General features: G+C 43.5%; 1 protein-coding gene across 1 annotated transcript in view; it reads left to right on the top strand.

The window, feature by feature from the left end:
• PDE2A (phosphodiesterase 2A) overlaps positions 1–20,485 on the top strand; it is an 818,679-nt gene that overhangs the window by 738,767 nt on the left and 59,427 nt on the right. The window lies entirely within an intron of this gene.

Below are 20,485 nucleotides of genomic sequence, written 5' to 3'. Positions count from 1 at the left end.
AGCTGTATCAAAGCCACCCAGAAGAGGGCTTCCTTAAGTTCCAAAGGGGATCAGGCCTCAGATCCTCCCTAGCGGACTGAGATCAGGAAGACTGGTCGGCCGCATAGCGGGATTCCCGCAATTTGATTTGTTCAAGGGCCGTCACGTGACGCGACGGCCCTTGAAAAATACAATTTTGCCGGCGACGTCGCTCCGTTGCTTGTCGCCGTTGCGTGCACTATAAGCGCACGCGGCGGCAATGCGTTTGTTTTCGGGTGTATTCACGTCGCCGGCGCCGACACTATAAGCACGGCCTTAGACAGCACAAGGGAGAATGCAGTTATGTCCATACAAAGATCAATGTATATAGTATATTGCTGTAACAATAAAACTGCCGTTGAATGTTCCTGTCTCCCATCATTGCTATATCACCGCCCAGCCACACGCGTCCAGCACCCTGACAAGGTAATCAACTCTGAGAAAGCCAAGATAAGAGACATTGATATAAACTCCTTAGGGTTACATTGTGGTATTATAGAAAAGATTAACTAGTGAAATAACATTGGGAAAATGAAAGCCGTTTATACAAACGTATTTATAGGGAGAGTTGAAGGTTGACCCCAAATATGATCAACACATTGAAAGTGCGCAAATCATATTACAGACAGGTGCATTTCACTTAATCCGATATTATTCCGAGTGAATAGAATTAGAATTGCTGCCGGGTTCCAGTGCTGGGGTTCTGATATGATTTGTAATTTAATATTAAAACACCAGCATGTCAGCCTGACACATTGGAGACTCTAATATTAACATTGTGTGTCTAATATCAAAGCACATTTCAGGTTGACCTTACCATTCCCCTGATGTAGTTGTGATAATGAATATATATGATGTGCTCCATTGCACAAGCAGAATCTGGTAACCACAGGGCCATTGGGATATCCATATTCCAGCATGTCCTGTGATGATTCATGCCATTCTTATAATGTAACCATAGTATCCTATACACACCTTACACATAGACGTAGGAGAGGGCGCGTTCCTTTATTTTCTTATTCGTTTCCCATTGTGGCTTAAATTTATTGCACAAGCTTTGTTCGGGACTTTTGCTAACTCGACATACTACCCAGTGTGGTGAGACGCGACCGGCAGAGGGACGCCACTTGATGACGTCACACCCACACGCGGACTAACCCGGAACTGATCAGGAGATCACCCCCTCTGAACTGACGGCTGGAGTATCTTCAGTGTACAGGAAGGCTTCTCAAGCAGAGTTGAACTTTCCGATCCTGGATACCAGCGACCAGAGGAAGGACGTTCCAGCTGTACGTCTGCTCGTGCCCTGCTGTCCCCGCCGAGTGGTAACATGTCCCTAACATGTTATGCTGTGTAATTTTTATATTGATGTACGTGCAATACTCACCTTTTATCCTATAAATTGATTTTTAATATACTACACTATGGGTTTTTTTTGCGCTGTTTTTTCTTCTGTTTTGACCTTACCATTCCCCTGATGTAGTTGTGATAATGAATATATATGATGTGCTCCATTGCACAAGCAGAATCTGGTAACCACAGGACCATTGGGATATCCATATTCCAGCATGTCCTGTGATGATTCATGCCATTCTTATAATGTAACCATAGTATCCTATACACACCTTACACATAGAACACACGTTTATTTGGCAGAAACGTTTTAAGCCACTTTCTAGCTGAGTCTATGTGGTTTTCTCTTTGCATTCATCTTACATACTGCTATGCCAAAAATCCATAGGGCTACAAGCAAATCCAGGCCGATTCTCATAACTTTATCAATCCAGGAATTTTTAGGGGCCTTTGGACACCCACTTAACCCATTTTCTGCCAGAGAAAAATTGCAGCGAGTAGGTCGCCCATCACTGCAGAAAATAATCCAAAATGGCCGGACGGTGACGCCAATACCGTTTTATTGTAGCAATGGAAACTTTTAGTGGGGCTGAGCGGGTCTTGTAGGCGTCCGAAAGTAGAACCCAGATTTCCAATCATTATATTTAAATAGTAGCGTATGGTATGTGATGTTTTAGACAGAGAGCGGAGGTAGATGTGCCACGGTAACGTTACCAGCGCATAACAAATAAAGCAGGAGGAGGAGGAGCTAACATGGATTGAAATACATGTTTCTCCATAATGAAACAAATCTACTATCGGATGTCACAGTTCTGGTTATTTCTGCACTATGGTTACTTGAAGCCAAGAGGGGACCCCTTCCCACTCCCCATTTTACCTATATGAAAAGCGCCCGTGCTGCCCAGGAGCCAGAGGTAAAAAGCAAGAGTAGTGGATGCACTTAGCTGTCTCCCTACATAGGTAGTGGGGCAAATGCATTAGAAAGGCTTGGGATAAGCACAAGGAAAATGCAAATCGAATAAGGTTTATAGGGAGAGATTTACAAAGCGCCCCCCCCCCCCCGATACGGTGTTAACTTCTCTTCAAGTCAACGACAGATTTAGTAGGGAGACCTCGCATCTGTACTTGGTGTAGCCCAGCGATAGACAGATGTGATGAACCAAATTTGCATTTGATTGATTTATTGCAACATGAAAAAAAAAAAATCTGTTGTAATTTTACATTCTCTTTGACCTGTACAATTATTATTATTACTGTTATGTTTCCAAAATGTGCAGTGTTTTTTAGATGTGTGCCTCTAATGCAGAATAAAGTACGTATCATAATAGCTATACCCAAGGCTTGGATACTCGTTATATATATGTGGCATTCTTCAGCAATGGGAAAATATACACAAAGAGTTACCACGGTAACCGTCTTTGACTAGTACAAAGAAAAACAATTTTATCAGCCATCTCTTTTATTATCTCCAATTGTTTTTCTGGATCACAAACAGTAATTTTCACAGAAAACAGCACTTTATGAAAGTAGAAAAGGTTTTTTTTTTTTCAGTATAATGTTTCAACTAGAACAGAAATGGCCAACTCCAGTCCTCAATGGCCAACTCCAGTCCTCAATGGCCAACTCCAGTCCCCAATGGCCAACTCCAGTCCCCAATGGCCAACTCCAGTCCCCAATGGCTAACTCCAGTCCTCAATGGCCAACTTCAGTCCTCAATGGCCAACTCCAGTCCTCAATGGCCAACGCCAGTCCTCAATGGCCAACTCCAGTCCTCAATGGCCAACACCAGTCCTCAATGGCCAACTCCAGTCCTCAGTGGCCAACGCCAGTCCTCAGTGATCGTTATCTACATTAAAAGAAACAGTGAGAATCTTTATCAAAAGAACCCACGTTTTCCAAGTAGTAGAGCTGTACGTTTATAACAAGTATTGGAACTGTGGATTGATTAATTAAAAGGGTAGGGGTCCTGAGACCTCCTATTACCATCACAGTTCGACCTGTGATTATACACCCAGAATTGAATCCCTGTTACAAAGAGCTTGCCATCTAACTTTCAGTACGTGGTTACAAGGTGATGAAGTGACTTGAGAATGTTTTAGCATCAATATCATTACTGTTACTTATCGATGCCAGTGAAATCTTTAGCGTGAATGAGCTGTAAGCTGCCCTATGGTGGAACACTGCTTGGTAAATATGGCTCTATATGGCCCACTCACTGGCCCAGAATGCCACAATTATTCAGAAGTACCGGTATACAGCATGTGTGTGTGGAAAGAACATGATCCAGACTAAGATAGAACAAATATACCAGCAAAGAGCATAACATATATATCAATATAGCATGTATATCCCGATAAAGCCTCAAGTGAGTAACGTTTTGAATTCCTCAACACTGACAGTTACACTGTCCTTGATAGCAGGTGGTAATTAATTATATATATATATATATATATATATATATATATATATATATATATATATATATATATATATATATATATTTATACGTTACCGTTCCAAGGATTGGTAAACAAGAGACAGCACTCAATGTTGAAAATCAAAGTGTATTAGTGAAAGCAAAAATACATCCAGAAACCCAAAGTTTCGGTCCTACAGAATGGGACCTTCCTCAGGGGGATACAAATGAGGGAGGTCCCATTCTGTAGGACCGAAACGTTGGGTTTCTGGATGTATTTTTGCTTTCACTAATATATATATATCTGATTATTATACCGTGCACTAATCTTTTATTTCGATTAACGTCTTATGGACTACTAGCAATGATGGATAGTTAAATTAGTCCAAAGGCTTCATGATACATCTCTTTTTGTTGTTTAGAAACGTTCAAATACAGTAGATAAGGGAATATCAGCAAAGTACAGAAGGGAAGCAGAGGAAGAGAAGAGCTAGATCGCGAGGTCGAGCTGTGAAACTGGAGCGGGGGAGGCTCGGGGAAAGTGAAAGGAAGTACTTTATGGGGAATGTGGTGGATTCATGGAATCGCCTCCCAGCAGAGGTGGTAGTAAGGGAATTAAAAAATGTTTGGGGTCCACATAAGGCTATTCTAAATATGCCAAGGATCAAATAGGGTCTGGGGGTTTACAATAAAGAGGGAAATGGGCAGACTAGATGGGCCAAAGTGTTCTTTGCTGCTGTCAAATTTTATATTGTTATGTGCACATATAATAAGACACACGCATGTTGGCACCACCTAGCGTATTAAGGCAGCCTTCATATCACATTCATATCATGGGATTATGGAAAGTGTACCTTTTTAAAGGGGAAATCCAAGTGGCTAATAAACCCCAATAATTTCCGTTCTGGTGACCCCCTGCTTCTGGAGATTCAAACCTTCGTAGGGGGGGGGGGGTTCTGGTATCTCTCTGCTTTTTTAAAGCTCCCGCATCACGTGGGCCAATAGGAAGCCGCACCGATGACATCACAGCTCCCTATTGGCCCACAGGAAAGTGTGAGCTTTAAAAAGCGGCCATTGTGTGATCCCTACTATTGAGCCAGAGCAGCTACCGGCACCCCCTACGGAAGCAAGTATCTCCGGAAGCAGGGTGTCTTATTTTATTGCTGCTGAAGTGTCCGGCCGATGCAATGTCCCAGAGAAATCTGATTTCAGGTTTTTCATCATCTTTGGCTGTGATACCCGATGAAGGACTGTTATATTGTTACCTGGGGAAGATTTGAGCCCAATGGATTTGAATGGAGCTAAACTCTTCCCCAGTTGGGAAATAACGGTATCACACAGCAGCATAATATTCTCACTGTGTGTCTGCCTCTATGCAATATGCTGTGTGATTTGAAAGGGGTTTTCAGCTTCCCTGACACAGAGAAGAGGCCATTGTCTGCGTGCCTTTTGCTTTTCTTCCATCTTTGTGTGTCTACTTTACTCTAGCTCTATTTGTCCCCTTTTTGTTCCGGTTTGTTTCTCACCCCCTCCCTTTCCAAATAGTGAAAAGTGGGACAATACACAGTTAACAATGCATTTTATTGACTTGAGTGTGTATTACTAATGTGCAGAGTGTGGCATCAGCTCACTTCACAATGCTGCATATCACGCGTGTTCAACTCCAGTCTTCAAATCCCCCCAACAGGTCAGGTTTTAAGGAAATCCCAGCTTCAGCACAGATGGCTCAATCATTCCTGGCTTCAGCACAGGTGGCTCAATCAGTCTTTGACTGAGGCTCTGATTGAGCCACCTGTGCTGAAGCAGGGATATACTTAAAACATGACCTCTTAGGGGGTCTTGAGGACTGGAGTTGAGCCCCCCTGTTGTATATTATGTGACCTCAGTGCCTGGATGTCTCTCAGTCTGTGAGTGCGTTCCTCTCTCTAGACTGTCTGTCTCTGTGTTTGTGGAGTAGCCAACTCCTTGAATGTGGTCCCAGGTGACGAGCCCTGCAGCCCCCATCAGGATTGGGGAAAAAAGAGGACAAAATAGAGCATAAGGATCGGCTATTGATCGTGGAACAGGAAACAAATCTATCCCCCAAAATTGGTATTCTAATGATAAACCAGACACTGCTGCTGTACAGTTAAAGTATATGGAGCAAAAAGCCTTCAGTAATGAAAAAGGAGCCTTTGACTGCTATTCACCTTTATATTATACTCAAGTATTTCTGTTTCATATTGGTAGCTAAATTAAGCTAATACTTAATATATTTTTAGTCTAAACTATACTATCTAAACTATACTATTATGTACAGCTCTTTCCCAGTGACTACCTACCTTGGGTAAATATAGGATTCCCTCTCCTCTTAGACTGCATCTACTGCACACACTTTTACTCAAGACAACAAACGGTAAGCTATTCAGATCACACTATGATCCCAAGCTTGTTAGCCTGCATAGTTTAACCCCCACCCCTTTACAACATCTTTCACTGCAGCCTCTCCCAAAACTGAATGCATAAAACACTTAAACCCTGAATTGACCCTAGCATTGCAATGCAGCAAAACACTTGACAAGGTACAGGCTCACCCCTGCTGTTTAGTCTGCACACACTCACTCTGCTCACAACAGCTCCTTGCAGCACTGCCTACCTCTGGCATCATGAACCTGCTATGTCTTTTAACTTTTTTCTCTCTCCTGGCCTCATGGAGATCTTACTCCCTCTATCCACTACAAACTCCTCCATCCTGGCCCACACCCAACATCACCATACACCCTGGACTACTCAAAAGCCTTGCACTATCTACTGAATGTTGGTGGAGAACTCTAAAAAGCAGCACACCAACCACTGCTCACTCTAATGGCAAACACCACAAATTTACAACTCACAAACAACTACCCAAATTTCTACTCATACTATTACTCTCTTTAGCAGGTGATATTGAACCTAACCCAGGTCCTCCCATTTCAGCTCTGTCCCATGCCCCTGAGAATTCCACCTTTAAATTCCAAAAAGGGCTATCTGTCGCCCATATAAACATCCGGAGCCTGCTGCCCAAACTGGATGAACTAAGGGCATGGTGCCTTATGCATAAACCCAAAGCCATCGTTCTTACAGAAACATGGCTATCCTCTAAAACCCCTGATGCAAATATCGCCATTCAGGGATACTCCATTTTTAGGAGAGATAGGTCAAAGAGAGGAGGAGGGATGTTATTTTATATTGCAGACACCTTACAATTTACACTGTTACATTGCCCACCAAGTCCACCCTCTTTTGAAACTCTAGTTGGCAAAATCTGCCTCCCCTTTTCTAAACCCATCTTGCTTGCTGGCATCTACCGCCCCCCTAAAGCCCCTCTACAATCCTTGACTGATATCACCCAATTTCTTGGCTCCATTTCCTCTCTGAATGAGAAGAGTGAGCTGCTAGTTCTAGGGGATTTCAACTTCAATTGGCTTGACCCTAAAAACCACAAAATCCAGATACAACTCAAGTCACTTAACCTATCGCAACTCATTTCCCAACCCACACGAATAAACCTGAAGTCGCATAACCATTCCTTGCTAGACTGGATTCTCTCCTAAAACCCCAGCAGAATCCAATCCTCTGGCATCCTTCCTGATATTTTCAGTGACCATGCAATAGTGTACTGTGTAAGGAAAATTAAACCGCCCCATTCAAGCCCTAAAGTTCTCCTCACTAGAACATTTAAAATCTTTAACCCACAACAGTTTCTGGATGACCTTACCAACTGCCCATGGCACAGAATCGATTTAATTCCCGACCCTGATTCTGCGCTCGACTATTTCCAATCCGAGTTCTTAAAACTCTGCGATACCCATGCTCCACTACGCAGAATAAGGGTACGGGGTGCCCACCTTCCATGGGTTACACCTGACCTTATAGCACTCTACCAGTTCAGGGATGCCTTGTGGAAAAGCTACAAAGTAACTGGCACTACCAAGGATCTCAATCACTACAGATGCCTGCGGAACGTGTGCACAAGGCAAACAAGGTATGCAAAAGCACAATATTACTCTGACAATCTCCACCAAAATACATCAAACCCAGCTAACTTCTGGAAGGTTATCAACAATATATTCCAGGCTCCTAACCATCAACAACCAAGTAATATCACTAAGGGGGATATTACTCTGACAAACCCCACTGACATTGCAAATGCATTCAATGATTACTTTGTGGGGTGTGCCACTAACTTATTAGCGAAACGCAGCACAAACCCCAAACATGAATCTCATCCTGGGAGTATCCCTACAGTCCCACCCCCTCCCAACACTGCCCACAATTTTCAATTTAGCCCAGTATCTGAAGAGGAGATTACACAAGCGCTCCTCAAACTAAAACTAAGCAGCCAATGTGGACCCGACTTACTACAATCTAGGTTCCTACGACTTGGTGCCCCAGCCATTGCCAAACCAATTGCGTCCATAGTCAACTCTATCCTGTCTGCAGGCCATATCCCTAAGACCTGGAAAACTGCCAGAGTTGTCCCAATCTTCAAAAGTGGGGACAAAAACACTGTCTCAAACTACAGGCCAATCTCACTTCTCCCAATTCTATCCAAAGTTATGGAAAAATGTGTCCACTCCCAATTAAGCGATTTCTACACCAAGACAAATTTCCATAGCCAATTCCAGTCTGGGTTTCGTCCCAAACACTCCACCGTAACTACCCTGCTAAAAGTTTGCAATGAAATCCAGTGTGGAATGGAACGGGGACAACTCACTGGTGCAGTATTCCTAGATTTTGCAAAGGCTTTTGACACAGTTGATCATGTTATCCTGCTTACAAACTCCAGAGCTCTGGAATAGGGAAACATGCTTTAAACTGGTTTCAGTCGTACCTATCAGGAAGATCCCAACATGTGTCCATCTCAGGCTCTAACTCCAACCCCCTGGATATCACCTGTGGTGTACCGCAAGGCTCTGTTCTGGGGCCCCTACTCTTCTCAGTGTTCATTAATGATCTTCCCACAGCTTGTAAGGAAGCCTCAATACACATGTATGCAGATGACACAATCCTGTATGCACACAGCCATAGCCTCTCTGACCTTCAACACATACTTCAGTCTGACTTTTTGAGACTCGAAAACTGGATTTCCCAAAACAAACTGTTTTTAAACACTGACAAGACTGTAACAATGGTATTTGGGACCAAGACTAAATTTGTAAAGCTTCCAGTGACTGAGCTCCTGATTAGAACCAACGCTACCACCACCCTAACACCTGTCACTAGTTTTAAATACCTGGGCTTATGGTTTGACTCCCACTTAACATTCGGGATGCACATTGATACCCTGACAACCAAGACCTATGCCAAACTAGGGGTACTTTACAGGAACAAATCCTCCCTAAGTCTCCTGGTCAGAAAGCGTATTGCACAGCAGATGCTAATGCCAATTATTGACTATGGAGACATAGTATATGGCTCGGCTCCTCAAACCCACCTTAGCAAACTTGACACCCTCTACAATTCAATTTGTCGTTTTGTTCTCCAATGCAACTACAACACACATCACTGCGAAATGCTCAAAGAACTAGATTGGTCATCACTAGAGTCTAGGCACAAAGTTCACCTTTCCTGTCTCACCCTCAAATACTTTCTGGGCAAGCTACCCAGCTACCTGAACCATCTCCTCACCCCTACCACATGCAGTACCTATCACCTGAGATCAGACTCCAAAAGACTATTCATGGTCCCAAGACTCAACAAAGTATCCGGACGTTCCTCCTTCTCCTTCCGTGCACCCCAAAACTGGAACAACCTACCAGAGACTCTCATATCCACCCCCAGCTTAAGTTCTTTCAAATCTAAGGCTGTCTCACACTTTAATCTGGTCTGTAACTGTTTCATACGCTCATAATATATATTTTCTTTAACTGTGCATGCAATGTCTTGTATATAATGTATACCCTGTTCATTTATGTAACTGTATTTGTAACCATGTATTATTTTGTTTTACTCTGTGCCCAGGACATACTTGAAAACGAGAGGTAACTCTCAATGTATTACTTCCTGGTAAAATATTTTATAAATAAATAAATAAATAAAATAAATAAATAAACATAATATACATATATAGCCTGGCCTTCGGCAGCTATGTATTCTTCTGGGCCTTTCCTCTGTCAGTCCTGTTAGAACAGGCAGTGGAAAGGTTAATTCCTTCAGTTGGTCTGTTTTGCATTTCAGCTCTGAGTATGTAGCAATATTCAGGGGCGGGCCTCAGCAACATTTGAATGTGTTAATCCAAAGGGTGGATTTGGGTTGGAACACCCCCTGATGTGTGTGAGCCAATCGGTATCCAGCTTTGAGTTGGAGACACTCCCTGAGGATATTAAAATTGAGACATATTCCCAAATTCAGTTAGTGATCAGAGAGTCTAGAGAGAGAGCAGAGAGATAAGAAGCCAAGAAGATGTCTTCCCCTCTTGCCCACCTGGGTGGGAAGGGGGGAGGGATTTAAGCTGCCTTTAGCAGAGAGGCAGAGATTACACTATGCTGTCTGCTGTATGCTGTCTGCACATCTATGCTGAATAAAGATCCACATAAAAGAAGCTGCTGTATGTGTCCCTGTTCCTGTGTATGGAGAATGGAGTGTCAGTGGGGGTCTCTCCTCTGGAGACCCTAGGGGATCCCTGCTGGCTGGAGGCGCTGTGCACCCTGAGAGAACAAGGTAACCTGTCCCACACCACACCTCCTGTCCCTGTCCTGGGTTCTCCCCACAACACCGCGGAGCACTCAGCCCTCCTGTTTACCAACAGGTCACAGCACCAAGACCACTCAGAGTGACCAGAAGGAGTGTACCCCCCAATCTCATGTTGGGTGGGGTACCATAGAAGGGTTACACATGCAAAATATAGAGACGGAGAATCCTGATTGGTGCTTCCAAAATCCCAGAGGCAGGAGTGAAATATTATGAATATGTTTATAGATTGCCTGTATCCTTTATATTTCAGTGAAACAATCTCATTTCATAATGGAGATATCAATAGTCCGTAGTATATGAGAATAGCCAATTCCCATGTAGGATAAATACAGCCTTTGTGCCAAACCTGAATCCCGGAGAGGGGAGGATAAGAGCAAAAACTGAATAGAATCCCTGCAAACCGATGCATCCCTGGTTAACCCCCAATTCCCAATCCAAGAACCCCCACTTTAACAGGTAAGCAACAGACTGTACCCACACTAGCCCAGTATCTGATGTTTAAGCAAAATATATAAAGTCCTGCTCCATGTGGAGCACAGAAGTACTCACGGTAGTAACTCCCGAATGAACCAGCGTTCCTCTGGGTGTGCCTCAGTTTTAGAATTCGAGATTGGAGAATCGCCCCAAACAGTTTCCCAGATTTTCTCCCATTTTCCCCTCAAAATCTATTCAGCGGTGTAACAGGGACTTATCCCTGTTGAAGAAACTGCCTCTAAATCCAGCAGGGAGCTGGTTAAGTGCAGCCAGGCAATTGACCAGATTCCACCTGCCTAATGAGAGCTCTGTGAAACAGTGTCATGTGAGACACAGGAAAGAAATTTTCCTCAGTACACAAGGGTTCTGACATGAGCAAAGAGGTCTTGAGTGCACCAGAGGACTGGGCATTGAAAACAAGACAGAAGGGGACCAGACCTCTTTTCCTGGACACAGGACCCAAGAACCTGCCAGTCTGGACCCTCCAACACACCAAGACACCTGGACACCACTGACCTGAAGGGCCACCTGCTTTAATGTACCACTGAGACTTTGGGGGTAGTACGCTGGTAAGGGGCTTTTCCTCCCAGTCTTAAAGATAGGGAATGGGGAGTGAGTTAGCCCTTACACAGGGATAGGTGTTTGTTGTTTTATGTATATTTGTGTTGCTGTGTTATTTAAAGGAACAGGCAATAAAGCCTTATATTAATTTCACCCTAAAAACGGTCTCCAATTTGCATACCTCTGCACACATCTCTTAAGAGCGGTGTAAAATCCACTAACGGATGTGGTCGGTTTTAATCCTCTGCAGATTAATCAAAAACCGCTATTGGATACAATCCGTCCGCGGGTTCCGGAATCGGCGGAAAGTATTAGTAATAATAATAAAAAAATCCACAGAACGCGAATCACCCTTTTTGAGATGGATCTGCTGAAATCCGAAGACCAAAGGAACCGGCCGGCCTGTCAGCTGCTGATCCAAATCCGCCCCCAAAAATCGCCCATCTCTTCTTAGGATCTTATGGAAGATGAACAAAAACGAATGAAGGCGAGGTGTTCACCGTTATTCATCTTTCTTCATCTTTGTTTGTGAGTGCGCATTTTTAAGGTTTTCATTAACCTAATACATGTATTAAACGGTAATACACTATGGGGCATGTGTTTCTGCTTTTTGTTTTGTTTGAGATATATATATGTAACGGGTATTCCCTATGAATACAACCGCTACTACCTGCTGTGCAACCTGTGTGGCTCTCAGGAGCCTAAGCCTCCGCTTGGGGAACCTGGGGTACATGCATGTTATACATCTCTGGGTGCAACGCCTCCACCTGGGAGGGATCCCAACGGAGTGGGAGGAGGCCCTCACAGGAAACAACCACACAAAGCGAGCAAATATAAAACAGGACTGGCTTTACTGCATAGCAAAACATATAATAACACACACATCACATAACCATGACTCCTCTCTAGAGGAGCCACATGTGGCGTCACACAGGACGCTAACCACTATGCGCCATGGCGGACGCTAACCACTCTGCGCCACGGCGGACGCTAACCACTCTGCATCACGGCGGACGCTAACCTCCCACAGAATGACCCCACCCTGTGTCCAGTAACCCCCACCCAAATGTCTCGCACTCCCAAATGTCAAACACCAATGTCTATATATGTGTGACTGCGCAGCCACTATGTCTGGTGATTAGGCCTTGTTGGTGCACGTGAATGGTAGGTTACCTGCCCGGGGCTCCAGCCACGGGTACCGCGATATCACTGGAGATCCGCCCGATCCAACGTTGTCCTCCACACCGCGTTGGGTGAATTCCAGCGCGGATAATATCACCTTAGTCCCAGGGTAGGCGGTGGTGTTCTGAGCCCAGAACCCACCTCTCAGGGCCGCACGGGTTCAGCACTGTGTCCCTGACTAAGCTACCAATTAATGGGGCAGTGTCCCTATCTAGGGCCTGTCCCTAAGCTCCACAAGCTACTAGGTGGCTCAGGACCTAACTGGGACCTTGGGGGCTGCTGGCCTAATGCAGAGGGTCACTGACCCCTGCATCCACCTCTTACCCCTAGCTGGTCCGGATCCTGACTGCCTGCGTGGCTGCAAAACCCCGCGAAATGTATCTATCTATTCCCAGGCAAATCCCTCAGCCCTATTGGCTCCCTGGCGTCAGGTGTCTCTGCCCCATGCACCCTTGAGGCTGGCAGACTCATCTCGCGCATGCGCGAGCTATCTGGGGCCTCCCGCGCTGTGCTCTGCCACTGCGCATGCGCAACTGCCCTAACATGGCGGCGCCCTGCTCACCGGCCGCCGGGGACCCCAGCAACGCGATCGCGGCCTCGGCAACCGCCCGACCGCACCATAGTAACCACCCGATCGCGTCATGGCAACCGGCCGCACATCCACACCGCGCGCTCGCAACGGGGAAGGAGGGGGTGAGTGCGCGAGGGGGGACCTGGCTACATATATATATATATATATACAGCAACTGTAAATATTCCTGTATATTCATTTGCATGTCTTAGACAGGTCTAAGACATGCAAATGAATATACAGGAATATTTACAGTTGCTTTATGCTTTACTGTGGAGGGTTTTAGTCACTTTTTTTACCCACCATAACCTTAATAGTGGTGGTGATTATATATATATATATATATATATATATATATATATATATATATATATATATATATGTACACACACAGTGGATTGAAATGCACACAATGCTTTCATTTCTTAATATTTTATCCTGCAGCTACTGTACACAAAGGAAAGACTTTATTAAAAGTCACAGTGGCTGGTTTCTTGCACTGTGTTCGTCGCTTTGTACATTTAGGATGCTGAATGAAAATAATTAAAATTAATCATCAGACATGTTGTCAGCTGTCAGCCTTACCAATGAGAAAATGTGAGAATCCATCACAATTCCTAATTTAGCTATTCGAAAGCTGACAAATTAATCAGTGCTCAAATTATCAGGCAGACAGCAGGTAATGGAGCTGGTTTGTTGATATTGCCAAGAGAATTTTGCCTCAGTCAACTATTTTATCAGTAGATAGAATTCAAGCCGCCCTTCTGCAGCAGAACTGTACAACAAACTACTGTTCATTAACCTCTCAAATGTCCTAAATCAATTCAAATGTATCTGTACTCCCCCTCGCCCCTTGCTCCCCACCGAGATTCCACAGAACTCAGGTTGAAGGCCACAGTCATCGAGGGTTTAATTCACTTGGTTGGTCGATAACGGCTATCGCACTGAACCCCAAAGTATATCATCATCAGAGATGTCAACCTCCAAGGTCCGAATTCAATGAGACCGGGTTCTGTACCAAAATAATGATATTTTGATGGAAAGATGCAGATTTTAATCATTGAGACACAACTGAAGACTATGAGACGCTGGTACTAATGTAACACAACTGCTAATACTGCAATGCTATGTCAGTTGTACCTATATGTGTTCATAGAGAATTTCTCATGAAGTGTCTGCTATAGTTCTTCTGTATAGGAACTACATTCCTCGTGTGTCAATGTCTGATGACATTTCAGTCTTGAGAGAACAGATGAAAGAATTTTCTGTCCAAGTCAGCCATCTGCTACCGGCTAGAAACAGCCCAAGAGAAGAGATACTAATACAACCAGTATCTCCTCTGTTTTTAGCTATTATTTGTGAAATTACACTAATTCCTGTAACTAGGGTTGCCCAGTTGTATCATTTGGATATAGTGAGCATCAATAGAAAAGTAAGGACCACTGACTTTCAAGGACAGTTGACACCTGAGCAGTTAAATTCTAAGGACTCCACAATCCCAGAAGAATGGAAGCTTAGGTTATGTTCTGAATTGGCTGGCAGAGTTGAGGTTTTCTCCTACTATGAACTAGATGTGGGCTAGAAGGGACCTAGAAGATCTACATAAACACCTATAAGACCTCCAGTCAGCTGGAATAACATCTGAGTCCAGAAGCCTTGATGCCTCTACTTAGTACTTATGAGGCAGACAAATGGACTAGTAATGTGTGTAGATTTATAGCTAAAGAAAAGGGCAAAAGAACTATGCAAAAGATCAGTGCCCGATCAGTACAAACTTCAACGAATGGAAGTTAACTTTTGTTGCTTATCTGGAAGAAAATGGTCCGTTGTGTTGGGAATGTACTCAGGATAGTATAAAATTCCTATGCCAACCGAAGATAAAGAGAAAATTGGATGGATACTCTATGCCTGATGTGTTTGTTTGTCAGAATGCCACAAGGAATCTATTATGCTCCAGGAACCTTCTAGCATCTCTAGAATGAACAATGCAAGAATGTAAATTTTGTTTTAAATATATGTGTGTGTTTGTTATTTTATTTTTTTGTTATTTAAACATTCAGTTTTATGTGTGAGGAAGTGTAAATTAGCAGTGTTTGTGGGAATAATTTGCTAGGTAATCTATCCCTGTATGCACCCATCATACACTGACCATACTACACCCTAGCTGAGCAGTAGCTTTTCTTTTTGTATAACAATGGATGAAGAAAACCTAATCCCCTGGGGGCCCCCAAAAGGCTAGTAAATACTGCGTGGTGGGTTTAGTTACTATTTCATATAAAGGATTACATGTCCCCTGATTCATTTGGATAGAAAGGAAGAGTCCAGTGGCGGAACTACCATACGTACAGCCGGTTAAGGGGCCCGACCTCCACCTGCTGGAATGCTGTCCGGCACGAATTTTAGCAGCCAAAACAGCGTTCCGTCATTTCTGAAGGTCCCACGCTGCCACCGGGGCCCTGTCTGTGGTGCGGTTGTGGTGGTGCTGGCGGCGGGAGACCACTCAGGTGGTCCTAACACAGAAGTTAGGCCCCACCAAGAGTCTACTCCGCAATCACTGACCGGATGGGCTCCCTCCATCACCACCACTGAATCCACGCCACACGTAGGACCCCTGGGGGTGAGCGAGCCTTTTGTTAAACTTGCACCGGGGCTCACCAGTCTAGTTCTACCACTGGAAGAGTCAGAATCCCATTGTATTGTTGCTGTGTAAAAGAATGTACAGATTAAACCACTGCCATTGGCCATTCTGTCATGATTTATTGTATAATATATATGCAGTATTCCTAATCCAGTGGAAAGCCTGTGACACGTTATTACTGTGGCCAATAGCACAGGCTACAACTTGGACTTCAGTAAGCATTTGTAATGTAGCTTGATACCAAATTCATAAGACGTTAGGGTTGGATGACCATTAGTAGAGCATCTGAATGGAATATCAGACTCCCCAATAGAAAAACTACAATTTGTCATTGGAATAAATCTAGTTACCTGATACAGTACATAGATTAATACAAACTCTCATATTAATGTACGTATCCTCTCCTGGGTATTTCTTGAATAGTTTCTTCTCGTTTTGCCTTCTTTTAATTCACATTCCATATAATAGATGCCTACTCTGGAAGCCAGAGAATGACATGCCTATTTGGGAAGGTGTAGGTGCCTATTTGGGAAGGTGTAGGTGAATTAGACAACTCCCTGGCCTCTAAATCTTGTATCTTATTTAGAAATCAGTGACACCTTAAATAAGTTACGGTGTGGGTTAAAAAAGCGACAAAAAAAACTGGCACGGTATAGCATCAGCAAATTAAAAGAATCACTAATGAGCAATTTCACATGTCTCAAACAGGTCTGCCACCCTTGCTTTTCACCATTATCTCCTAGCATACAGCACTTCCACTGCAGCAAAGAATTCTGGGAAAGGAAATGCAAATGAGCACACAGTATCACCTTTTGCTTCAAATCCATTTTGACATGGATCCCTGTAAGCTTACGAATGCCGTATTATACAGCTTTTCAGCACAGCCTGGGTTAACATGCATAGAAATCAGTGCAAACTTACAGAGAAGAAATCCCCTAAAAGAGCAGTTATGTCAACAGACATCAGCCGTAAATACGCCCTTCCAAGTATTCGTGTTCTGTGTGCTTAGTGAGTGGGACTAAATAACCAACCCCACATTAAGGAGCTCAGATAAGAGGCTGTCATTAGACATAGTAAAAGGAACTTATGTAAGGTTCTTTAGTAACTGCCAGACTAATAAATAGTCCCTGAGAATTTAGAATTATTCAGCTATTGAAATGTCATGTTTTGATTTAAAACCCATACATCTTTCTCATGTGAGTTCACTAATCTTGACAGCTATTTGGCTGCCTTAAGAAAGCAATGTGATTTAAATACTGTAATAAAGTCTCCTCCTACTAATTAATTAAAGCTGCAGACCAAGCAATATCTTATATGTGTGTTTATTTTTTATATATATATATATATATATATATATATATATATCAGTTCTGTACTATGTGAAAATACTTGTAGCATTTAAAAAAAACAAACAGCAACTCTGTGACATTTGTTATGTATTATAATGTAACAAGCATTTTTTGTTTCTATAGCAACCATTTACAAAGTCACATCCCCTTCCTCTTCTGAAACAGGCTCTGGCACACCCCTTTTTGAGCCCTGCCCTCTCTCTAGCAGTGCACCAATTGTATCTGGGGACTGCCTGGTCACATGATCTTCCCCACAGAACTTTGCATCTTTGGTCCACTTCTGCTGCACTGACTGTCATTTAGTGAACCCCCGAGCCGAATCTTCGCCGATCGATCACAGGAGAACGGATCGATCGGCAAGTTAGTTAATTACTTATCATTGTGTGGATTGTATTGATGAACATATTACTGTAAAAGGGAAAAAAATAAAATGTAAAAAAATAAATAATCAGTTTGGACAGCTGCTTTAAAACATTATCCATGATACTTGTTTATAGAATAAACATTTGAGTTTGACAAACACTAGCACAAGCGCTAAATGGGAATATCACCCTAAATGTTATCTTACCATGTTCATTATATCATTCTCACAACTCCAAACTTTGCAAAAATTCTTGTACATTGTATTCTTCAATTGAATTTGATCCGTGCAATCTGCAAATAAGCACATCTCACCCAATTCAGTATTCACCCGGTATTCCGTAAAGTGCCAAATAGAAGCTGACAGGGAAATCTCACATATTTCTTTCACCTCATCCAGCTGATGAAATTGTTTCATTGATCATTTTCCCATGGGAAGGTATATACTGTACTTGTGTAGCTAACATTTTAGAAGGTTACAGATAATTTCCCCTATACATTTTGGCATGTTATGTTTGTTTGAGTAGAGCTGCTCTAAGATACAGTGGTGTGGATTTCTGTAGACGTGTCCTGACACAAGTATGAAGGAAGAGATATCTAATTAACTATAGTTTAGGAGAGAGTGTAAGGGGCGTTCTATAGTGTGTGCGGCCGTGCGTGCGTGCCTGTGCCGCACGCTTTTTTTGTGTGTAAGCTGTGAGCGAGTCAGATACTGTGTGTGTGTGTGTGTGTGTGTGTGTGTGTGTGTGTGTGTGTGTGTGTGTGTGTGTGTGTGTGTGTGTGTGTGTGTGTGTGTGTGTGTGTGTGTGTGTGTGTGTGTGTGTGTGTGTAATAAGTTTTTAAATAAATAAATACTTTAATAAATTGTTTATTAACATTGTACATACATACACACACACACACACACACACACACACATATACACCCATTTCAGCGGCGGTTGCGGCGCAAATTCTTTATTTTACTCATCTTCCCCCCTGTCGGCCGGTTCCACGCACACTGGCGAAACTAAGAACTGCAGCACACGCGCACGGCGTAGCAAGTGCGCGCACTATAGAACAGCCCTAACGTTGCTGTCTGCAAGTAAGGATATGAACGCAGAGGTACAGTAGGGAGTGATACGCTGACCTTGGCCTGGGATCAGAGCCTTAGAAATGCATGGGTAGGGATGTCCGGTTCTGGATCAGGCAGGCGGCAGGCAAGAATGGCTGGGTCCAGTTCCAGGGTCCAGGCAAGTGGCAGGCAAGAATGGTCGGGTCCGGTTACGGGGTCGAGACGGGCAGACTTCAAGGCTGGGAACACAACAAGATCAATAGCAAGGACAAGGGGAAACAGGACAAGTAAGCACACCCAGTATAATAATACTTTGCACGAGCACTGGCTAGGAGCAACTGGCTGCTATTTAAAGCCCTGGAGCAGGCGCAGACAATCCCAGTCAGAGGGAGGCTGATCTCCTGCCAGCAGCCACCATAGCATGGGTGGGAGTGTCCTGTTCTGTCGGCCACCTTTAGAACACCAACACTGGCCTCTTCCGCACAAGCTTCTCAGGATGTTTAATGAGGGCCTACTGTATGTCTTTACACGAAATATATCATGTTATTCATTATAAATGTTCTGATTGAGAACATTTATCATGGTGAGGTGCAGCCTTGTCTCCTCCTCATGGGGGAAGCTGTGATTGTCAAACCTGAGACAGGGCTGGATTTAGATTGTAACCTTTTGTCATTTTTTTACAAAACCGAACCCAATTATATTCCAAAGGAAAAAAAATCACCAGTGAAAGTTCCCACCCTTAGTTTTTACCATATGAATGCATTCATACCTCTGTTGGGAGACCATTCCACTGAGCTTCCCACCCTCCAGCTTGTGAGCCCGACCCTTCTCTGTCTCTGAAACATGCTCCCTTCTTTCACCTTGTTGAAACCCTTCATGTGTTTGAAAGTTTCACCCACATCCCACCTCTCCCATCTCATTTCCACGTTGTACATTTTGAGGTCCTTTAGTCTCTCCTGATACGTTTTCTGATGAACTCCATGCACCATTTCCATAGCCCTTCTTTGCGCAATCTCTCTTTAGACATGATGATTATGTGGTTGAAATTGCTGCCCTTAACCCCATGAGAATTATACAAATATACTGTGTGACCGCCCTTTTCCAGGTTCTGCTCCCTGTTGATTGAATGTTATAGAAATATTTGGCTTGTTTATAACATTGCAGAGCAGTTCATTACAGCTCCCTCCGGCTATCGACACATGAATTCTTCGCTGGTTTGAAGTTAATCTCACAGTAAAATGGCATTTTTGTTTTCAGTGCAGAACTTCTAAATCTCATTGATTTTGGCGCTTAAAGATTCACAAAGGGGATTATTTGTCTTAAAAAAAAAAAAAAAAAAAGTTTGAATGTACCGTGAATTAATGTAACCCTTTCAGTGCTGGGGCACATAACCTATGTGCCACTGGCCTTCCGTCACTCAACCGTGTGATCGCGTGCTGTAGTGATCACGTAATCGCGGGCAGGCCCCCCGGACAGTAATGGAAGTGGAAGATACTACACTACTGTTCTGATAACGTTCAATTCTCCATTGCAACGAGCATGTCTGACATGATGTGCCCTACAAGTTATAAAGCCCCTAGAGTGCAGGGGCACTCAAAGAGTTAAGATGTACATTGAGTTTTCTTTATTTTGTTTAACAGACTCTGCATATTGGCCGAAAAGCCAAGTTCTGCTATATCTGCTTCTTTTTTTGTTTTGTTTTTTTATCGGCATGTATTAATAGAAATAAGCCTGAATTCACATCTCCGTCTGGAATGATGTGTCAGCAACACCAAGCCAAAAACCTCAATATCTGG

This window comes from Ascaphus truei, chromosome 3 (assembly GCF_040206685.1).
Source record: "Ascaphus truei isolate aAscTru1 chromosome 3, aAscTru1.hap1, whole genome shotgun sequence".
NCBI lineage: Eukaryota > Metazoa > Chordata > Amphibia > Anura > Ascaphidae > Ascaphus > Ascaphus truei.
Note: the sequence above shows the minus strand (reverse complement) of the source record. Positions and strands in the feature narration are given on the sequence as shown.